This window comes from Amblyomma mixtum, chromosome 7 (genome assembly GCF_055824585.1).
Source record: "Amblyomma mixtum isolate Tamu chromosome 7, ASM5582458v1, whole genome shotgun sequence".
Classification (NCBI taxonomy): domain Eukaryota; kingdom Metazoa; phylum Arthropoda; class Arachnida; order Ixodida; family Ixodidae; genus Amblyomma; species Amblyomma mixtum.
The window spans coordinates 23,723,390-23,732,522 of NC_143018.1; the positions used below are offsets into that span (position 1 = coordinate 23,723,390).

Below are 9,133 nucleotides of genomic sequence, written 5' to 3' on the forward strand. Positions count from 1 at the left end.
AACACACCCTCCGCTACCTCCGCTGTCGGAGCAGCAGCCAGCCACCCTCGCAGGCGATGCGCAGAGCGCACGGGCCCGACGGCCGCCGTCCTCCTCACCCTCTTATAGGCAAGGGGCAGACGACAGCTACGCAGCAGACCCAGCCATGTATTCACCTAATCAGACCTATGTAGCCCATACTGTAATAAACGTTCAATAATCCCCATCTAAAAGAAGTCCTCAGTTAATTGAGTCATCCTAGAATAGACAGGCACGAAACATTACTATCTGTCACCATCGTCGGCCAGACTTTGCTCACAGAGGGAGATTTGTGTTCTCCACTCATACCCCAAAGCAGAATTCGGTGAAAAGATGTTATCATCACTTCTGTGCACTTCGTACGTTGTGTGCGGTGTTCTAAGCGTGTTCTAAACTCTCACTCCATCCCTCTGCTAGGTCACAGCAGTGATAACACGGGGGGTGAAAAAAAAAAGCAGGAAGAAAAAAAGATTAGGTCTTTGCTTTTATCGGTTTTTTTCTATTGATAACACAGTGCCACTTATGTCCATTTTGTGCTGGCTCCAGTGACCGAAATAGGCGACTCTAATATTAAACTGCTAGTTTGTTTTCTCACGACTGTAACGGTAATCAATGCTTTGGTGGGGAACAATGCCCTTTGTTGCTATAACATTGCCTAGTTTTATAGACACATGCTCACATGGAGCATGTACCAGCTATCAGTGCCTGGGGCACGCTGAGAAGTGCATTCACCTGGACAGGGATAGAGTTTTTGCATTCTTGGTTGTACTCTATTTCTGCAATGCTTTTCAATTCACTTCACTTTATTACCTTAAACACCCCACTTTGGGGGTATTGCATAAGGGGTGGGAATCCAAGTATTAATTGAATATGACTGCCTATATGATATTATTGAAGTGATTTGTTTCTTTAAGTTCTTTGTTTTAAGCCCAGAAGCACCACACATGCCTGGAAACAGTATATGTCATACACATGAAACCCTATTGCACGTGATAGTGGATGCTAGTGTTTAAGCTCCTAGTATTCCTTTTCCCTACCTTTCTTTCCATCACAAGAATCAGGCCAATGCTTACTTAAAGGACCCTGAAATAATTTCTGTGGGCATATTCTAGTGCAACAGATCTGTAGAGATGGTCTTTTTGGGCTCTCAAGTCAAATTTAAAAGCTTTGCGTGGACCCTATTATTTACACATAATTGTTAAAAATTGCTGCTTGCAGCAACTCCCAACTAATAAGGGCGACAACTCACTGCAGATCCCCTATCCCAATGGTGTCAGTGGGCAGTCTGGGCAAGCTTTCGTAAACAACGAGGATATCAGTCATTAAAAAAGACGCTCCTCCTCCTCAGCCCTCTCAACTCATACACATTGACGCACCAGAAAAAAATAAAACAGGCCAGGACTGCACCCCCCCCCCCCCTAACGCCCCATCACACCCATGCTCCCTGGGCACGCCCAATGACGTCATCAGGATAGGGGATCTGTGGTAAGGTGTCGCCCTAATCTGTTGCAGCCTACTGCGAGCAGCAATTTTTAAAAATTATTTCTAAACTATAGGGTCCATGCAAAGCTTTCAAATTTGACTACAATACCCACAAAGAGCACCTCTACAGATCTGTAGGTCTTTTCCTACATTCTAGTGTGTCCATGCCCTGTTGCGGCATGTTACATGCAGCAGAAAGTACTCTGTGAAATAAGAATAGGCAGGCAAGAGCATTCAGTTTGTATTAAATGTTTAATTGAATAACAACTATTATAAACTTCTATTAACTACAGAAAATTGTTTTATTGCCTGAATTGTGCACAATGATTAAAGTTTGCTACTCTGCAGTCACATTGCACGTTTGTCTTTCACCAAGAAGATGCGATTGGTGTGGGCAGCTACAGCACTGCATGTTAATCAATGAAACACAGCACATAAACAAAGGACAATGACCTCCAACTTCTACTGCAGGCTATGAGTAACCCTTAACCTGCCAGAAAACTTTACAGCTATGAGAATACATATTATGTGCCAAACCAAATCTCTGGATGTGAAATGTGCTGCGTTACGTCTGTACTATTATAGGTACTGTCCGCCCTGCATTTCTGTGAGTTATAAGAGTAACTTTTAAACAAAAAGCTGTTGCTGGCATGGTGACCCACATGAACACATGCTACGAACTTAAATATGACATTCAGATAAGGACTCTTCCAACACTTTCATCCGTCTTCACGGGTGTACCAAAAGAAGTTACCAGCATAGCCAGCTACAGAAACACACGCTATGAAGCCAGACACTAGCATTAAACATCAGGAACACCAGGTTGAGCAATAAGCTACTGTGTGAACAATGCACAGCAGCAAAGTTCCCAACTCAGCCAGAAAAAGATACATGCTTACTTGTTCAGTGAACAAGCAGGGGAGAGCCGCACTACTCATCAAAGAGCATAATTAACTCTGCCAAAAATATCAGCCAATCTTGCAAGTGCAACTGCGTGCTAACAACCCAACACCAAAAACTTTGCTTAAGCCCCTAAAGGACTTGGACGAGCCAAGCTCGTCATAAGCCAACAGTCATTTCTGGCTCGTGACGAGTCCAACTTGTCGCGAGTTTTCTTGCGCCTCTGTGTCCGATTTAGGCAAGTAGGTCTCGTCCAAAGCATTTTTTGGTTTGCCAACAGATGGCAGCACATGTACTAAATGGCCATTTTGGTACCATTTCTAAACAAAAATGTGCCCGTTAGGGGGCTAAGGACGTCATGCAAGAAGTTCTGAATTCATGAGACCAAACAAAGAGTTTTTGGAGCTTCATGAGCACCCACTACATTGGCTCAGTGGCTGCTGACCCCGAGAATGCAGTTCAATCCTGACTGCAGCAGCCGCGTTTTTATGGGAGGTGAAACGCAAAACGTGCGCACGCTATCCATATGAAGTCAGTGCATGCGAAACAAACCCAAGTGATTCCAATAATTATGACGCCCTCCAATACAGCATCTTTTTCTCTCTTCTTTCCAAGAAGTGAAACAGTTACTGTGGCCCTTCCTCTCCTCACAACCAAATTTAACTTTCTCACGAGCATATTTGACAATTTATTTACCTTAAACCATATGCATGCACAGAGGAGGGGGCAAAGGTAGACATGAGAAAGGGAGGCGTAGATTTCGTACCATATTGTTTCTTGCTACCCAGAAAGACATGAATGGGTGCTGTGAACTTTATATCCCCTTATGAAGAGGCCTATGCCAAGTACAAAGTGCTTCAGGGCACTACCTGAACGTGAGATTCTTTGATGCAAGCAAGACAGTCATGGAAAGCTTCCTGGGTAGTCATGAATGATAACTTTCTAAAAAGCTTACTCAGTTTGAAGGTAGCACTTTGAACCTGTATTTTCCAACAATGTTTGATTCCAATTCCTTTCTCAGTACTTGTAAATTGCTTCTTCAGCTGACACTTCTCAAAGAATTGAGACTCGACAAGGAGAAACAAACACAGCTATCATATGTACACACACCACATCAACACAGAATGTATTTTTAGAACAAGCAAAGCAAGAAAATAATTAAGCAATACAAGCAAACCATGGAAGCTTTATTGCCTCGAAACCCAACAAGCATTTAATTACTATATAGTAAAGGGCTGACTGACACATATAACTCAAGGGATGAAGACTAGGAAAATTGTTGTGCATCTCATACCAATGAACTGTTCCATTATGGAAGTGCTGTGCTGCTATTCTGAAATACCTCAAAGCCGTAATCTTCACTTAGCCACTTGTACACTCAGATTATAAGTAACACGCATAGCAACAGACGCAATAGTAGAATAGAATTGAGAACCTTATGCAGTTCCACTTTGTACAAGGCCGAGTTAACCATTCACCTGCACGAAGGTGGCCACATTGCTATTTCCCAATGGACATTAAAAAACCCATGAACGTCCTGCAGGTGTTGAGGATGTCTGCAGGATGTCCAAGGGAGTTCCAGTGCCCATTGGGTTCAGACGTCCTGTGCAATCCCCATGTCTGTCATGTACACTACAGGCTCCATCCTGTACGTGTGCCACCTGTCAAAAGAGCTCCTAGGCCAAAGCGCCCACCATCAAAGAGGACACAGGGCAAAACCACTGTTCACTGCTACTAGTCCTTTTTGACCTTTTGAAAAATAAAGGTGCCAAGGAGGAATCAGTCGATGCTGTGGCATTAAATTACCCAAGACAAACATGCAACATTAGTTTGACTACAAAGGCATTAGCCTGGGAAATTTTACAAGTACTACATGCGGAAAGGCCATTTTTTCAGTAAATAAATGCAACACTGAGTGACCACAGTGTGCAGACCTGGTTCCACGATCAACCAGTGGCCCAAACCATGTGCAACTCTTGTCACAAACAGACAACAGCTCGAAATTCTTATCTGACATACAGGACATGGCCAAATGTCTTGCATGATTTAATTTAAAGAGCTGGAATGGCCTGACCAGCACAAAGACCAGCAAGACAATTTTTGAAAAGAAGAAAAATACGGGCAGAGCAGGATGCAGTCTGCACTGAAGTCTTTGGTTCTATCACATTTTTCCTCCTTTTTTGTTTGCTATCTGGCAACAATTTAATCAAGCGGCACAACGAGAAGAAAGGCGTCTTTTCCGTCTTTCAATCTTCTAAAGAATGAACATAACATTACTGAGAAGACTTTACAGTAACCACAAAACTGCAGCATAGTCGGTGATTAGCATGTCCTTATGCATCTCCTCTGCATATACTAATCGTGTGTCTGAGTTTGGAACCTGGAAAGAGGTGCCACTTCCCCCGAGTTCCACAGGGAAAGAATATACCAAATACACAATACTTTTTTTAGGTGAAGATCAAATGTTTAGTTCAAATGATATTTTTCTGTCTTTATCAGATATAAGGTCCCTGCGTGACATCTCTTTCCACTGCTGGCAAGTCTCTGTGTTGATGAGATGGCTTAGCAGTTTGCAGTCAGGGTCCTTATGGTTCTCGTCACGACAAACTATGGATGGCTCTGCATGTCACACTCTTTAGGTCTTCAAAAATGATTGTTGACCAATTTTCGAACCCTACACACCTATTCAATTCTTGATCATTCAGAAGGGCGGTCCACCCTCACGATACCCTAAGAATCATACTCATGAGTACTTTACACAATGAGGAGTGCTTTACACAATAAGAACTTCTGCCCTTTCAATTACACATTTTTAAAAATTGGCCCACATAGCGTGTATCATGGACCGAAGTTCGGCAGTCAACACCTCTCTCGGCCAAAAACATTGCATGAACCACAACTCGTTACCCTCATAAAAAACTTGAGGGGACACTTAAGCTCTGCCTTAGGGTATTAACATGCTAGAGTTAATGGGTCCCTTCAGCAGCCTGGGGTCCTCTTTGCACATCAATTTGCAAACACGGTCATTCTATACTCGATATTCATAGATCGCAGGGAGTCCTCACACTATTCCTGGCACAGTGGTGCGGTGGTTAAGTGATGTGCCACTGCCCTGGTAGGTGGCTGTTTCAAACACAGCCACCAGTGCGGCTTGTGAGAACAAGGGTTGCTCTTCCCAAGCTTTAACTTCCGCCTGCCACAAGGCGCAGTTTGCTCACAATCCGGTGAGCAGGTTAACGTGACATCACAACACGGTAGACACTAAACCTCCCTTGGATGTCCTATGGACATCCTGAACGTCCTCAGGACCTCCAGAGTAGTTATAATGCCCATTGGGAAGGTCACATGATCTAGGTGGCATGTGGGCCGCCCGCTTATTCGCTTACAATGCCGACAACACTGATGCCGGATTTCCTGCACAATGGCAGCCTTGATGCTATTGCATTAAAAGCAAATATTATTTAGACGCCTTCAGGAAGTGCAACAGTTGACCTCAGACACATAAGAGCTCTGAGATACGTAATACAGAATTCAAAAGCCAAATAAGCTAAACTCAATCATTTTTCCAGAATCTTTCACACTTCTAAAGTTTCCAAAGCACGCCGTGTGGTCCTGTGGCGTCATGCGCATTTTCACATACTCAAACACTGTTCTGATTTCTGTCGCATTCCATGAACAGACCTAACCCGATGCTCTGGAATAGTCTCAACAATACGATAACTAGAAATGTCTTTTCTATTCCAGATGATGCCAGGTCAATGGACTGAAGACTGGAGGCACTCTGGAAGTCCAAAGCCATGGAGATAAAACCACACAGTTGTAATGTGACAAGTTTCCTGAACCAATAGCTTCACACAAAGGAAAAGTTTGTAATGGCTTTTTGTTTTTTTATTCCTCACAAGGCACGTGTTGGGGGCTTTTCAAAGAAGGCCATGCATACAGTTGGTCACAAAGATTTATTTTCCTTCCTGCCTTTGGCTTGCGAAGGTTCATTTCCTCAGCATCAACTTATTAAGGACCAAATATAAGCAAACTAAGCTCTTTCAGTTGGGTAATGCAAAAAGACAAAAAAGAAAAGAAAAAGTAGGTCCTTTATCCGCATCGCTTCTTCATCTGACACTGCTAGGTGTGAATCTGCATGAGCTGCAGCAGAATTCTTTACATCAGCCAGCTCCTCTGAAGTTAAGAGCTTTCCACAGGTTCATCTTGTTTTCTGAGTAGCTTATAAAATACTGCTGATGTCCAAAAGCGATTGGCCTTTTATCAAGCCATAACAGTTTTTTTGCGATAAATGTTCCACCATATTCACTTGTATAATCCATGCTAGTGTTTCCAAACTTTTTTTTACAGATGCCCCCTTTGAGAGAGTACAGTTGCACCACAAGCTTCATCAAGGATGGCTTGGCAGTATCAGAATTAAGCATCATGTCTCTTCCTCATGCTGAAGTCATATCACGGTTATTAAAGTTCTGGTTCGAGCTAGCTGGAGCTGGCTGGTTCGAGCTAGCTAGGAACTCACACACAAAAAAAAATGAAAACAAGGACACCTGAAAGGTGCACTTACGAGCAAGGCAGGCTGCTGCAAGTCACACTGCCCTGCCTGATCTTGCCTTCATTTTTATTATATTGGTGTCAATATACCGCTCTCCGTTTTTACAACAGATGTTGTTTTTTAGAATAACCAGGCACAGCACCGTTGTAATTTTTTGCTGAAGCTTGTGTCATTTTTAGAGAAGACACTGATGTTCATGTCCTTGCAACAGTGCCACCTCTCGCCAGTAGCTGCCTCAGCATTTTGTCTAAATGAAATTTGGAATGCAAAAACCAAAAACCCCAACGAAAATTTCTGTACCACCAATTGGTGGTGCGCTACATTGACAATGTAAATGTTCACACTCATAACTTGGACTCCTGATCACAGTTATTGAAGCAAAAGCTGCCCATTCTTTCATGTGCTGCTCTTTTACTCATGGATAGAAACAAATTGATCATACTATAACTAAGTAAATTGCTGATCATTTATTACACATCATTTCATAATCTAATGGCCAAACACGACTTTCAAGCCACCTTGGCAACAGCAGTTCCGGTCCTTCTGACTGGCACAGTAATGTTCCGAGACTTTTTAAAGCGCAGCTCTTAGGCGCCCGTTTGTGCATTTTGCAGCATCGCCATCGCCGTTGTAACCAACAGTGGACACCCTTTAAAGGGACACTGAGGAGAAATTGAAGTTGGCTTGTATCGACAGAATACCAGCTCCTGATTACAAAAACGCCACTCATACTGACAACAAAGCTCTTGTAACATAGAAAAGAGCAAAAACCAAAATACAGGTATCGCAGCCACAGGCCGAACTCGCAAGTACAAGCATGATGACGTCATAGGACAAAGCAGTGTTGTTAGAACCAATGGTTCTAGCGACTCTAGGACCCGAGAAGCCACAAATCACTGAGGTGCAGCCAATGCATGCGCAAATCTCCTTGACGTCACCAGATGGCGCCACGTGCCCGGCAGATACGCGCGTACCTGAAGCATCGGGACCAATCAGCGCCTGCTCACCAGCGTTAAGGGGGCTCCCGGTATTCCGCTAGCGGTAACAAGGTGCACGGTATGCTAAAGGTGTCTATTTGCGAGAACTTCGTTGACAACTTCGAGAACGAGATCCATCGTAACGCTGGCAAAACGCCAGTGCAAATGTAAGCGAAGCGACTGTAGCGACGGCCGCAATAGCCGATAGATGCCTTCAGCGTGCGGCCGGCGGTAGCTTTCGTTTCGGCTGCTGCTAGGCCGCACTGCTGGCCGCCAGAAATCACGGAGCCTGCGTTACGTCATGTTCACGTCATGTTTCACGTCACTTAGTCCTGTGTCGTCATAGGAGAATCCCAAGTTTGAATCAGAGCGGCGGGAAAAACTTTTTGAACTTCGAATCCAAATTTCTTAGAAATAAATGCATCTTTCGCTGCCGGCCAAGTGGCAACAAAGCCATGACATGCCGAACTATCGGATTTTGCTATAAAAAAAAATATTAATAGTGCTCTCCTCACTGTCCCTTTAAGCTGCGAAAGCAATTGAGCGGGAGCTTGGAAGGGAGAAAGTAAAAGCGCAACCTCCTCCCTTCCTTAGCAACCGGTTCGCCAGTGGGGGGTACAGCTGTGCATAGCAACCGTGACGTCACACAGTAGTGGTAGAATGAGCGCGCGCACGTAGACAGTGGCAGCTACACCGCCGCTCCTTCGCCAGACGTCTAGTTGCGATCGAGTAAGTGAGACGCATGGCTGCGAAGGGGCCCAGTGATTCCGCGCCAAGCGGTTCGGGGAAGAGGCACTAGATTGACCACAAGCCTTTTGCCGAGCACACTTTAGAATTTCCAAAGTGTCTTCGGTAATTTTTTGAGGAAAGGAAATGCGCAGTACCTGTCTCGCACAGCTGCGAAACCAATAGAGGCAGAGGCTTGGAAGGCAGAGGGCAAAATGTGTAAATTGGTTTTTGAGGAAATGAAATGTGCAGTATCTGTCTCACACATCTCGATGGACACCTGAACCAGAGGGAAGGTGCACAACTGCCCTCTTGGAACAGCGGACACCTCAATCATGCTTTAAGCTACGTGGCAGGGCAGTAGTGACAGATGTGCCAGATGTGCACTGCATGCTTTGGCAGTGAGGACATTGTGCCAGAGCTGCCACCTGCCAGGCTGGCAGGGAGGGTGGGGACTTTAATGTAGATATAAAGACAA

At 44.4% G+C, this 9,133-nt stretch overlaps 1 long non-coding RNA gene across 1 annotated transcript in view; it reads left to right on the top strand.

Annotated features, from left to right (window-relative positions):
* LOC149335287 (uncharacterized) overlaps positions 1 to 7,036 on the top strand; it is a 52,628-nt gene extending 45,592 nt beyond the window's left edge. Inside the window, exon 3 of the long non-coding RNA XR_016284032.1 lies at positions 6,145 to 7,036. This is a non-coding gene — a long non-coding RNA (uncharacterized LOC149335287). The remainder of the gene's footprint in view (positions 1 to 6,144) is intronic.
* The last annotated feature ends 2,097 nt before the right edge of the window (positions 7,037 to 9,133 follow it).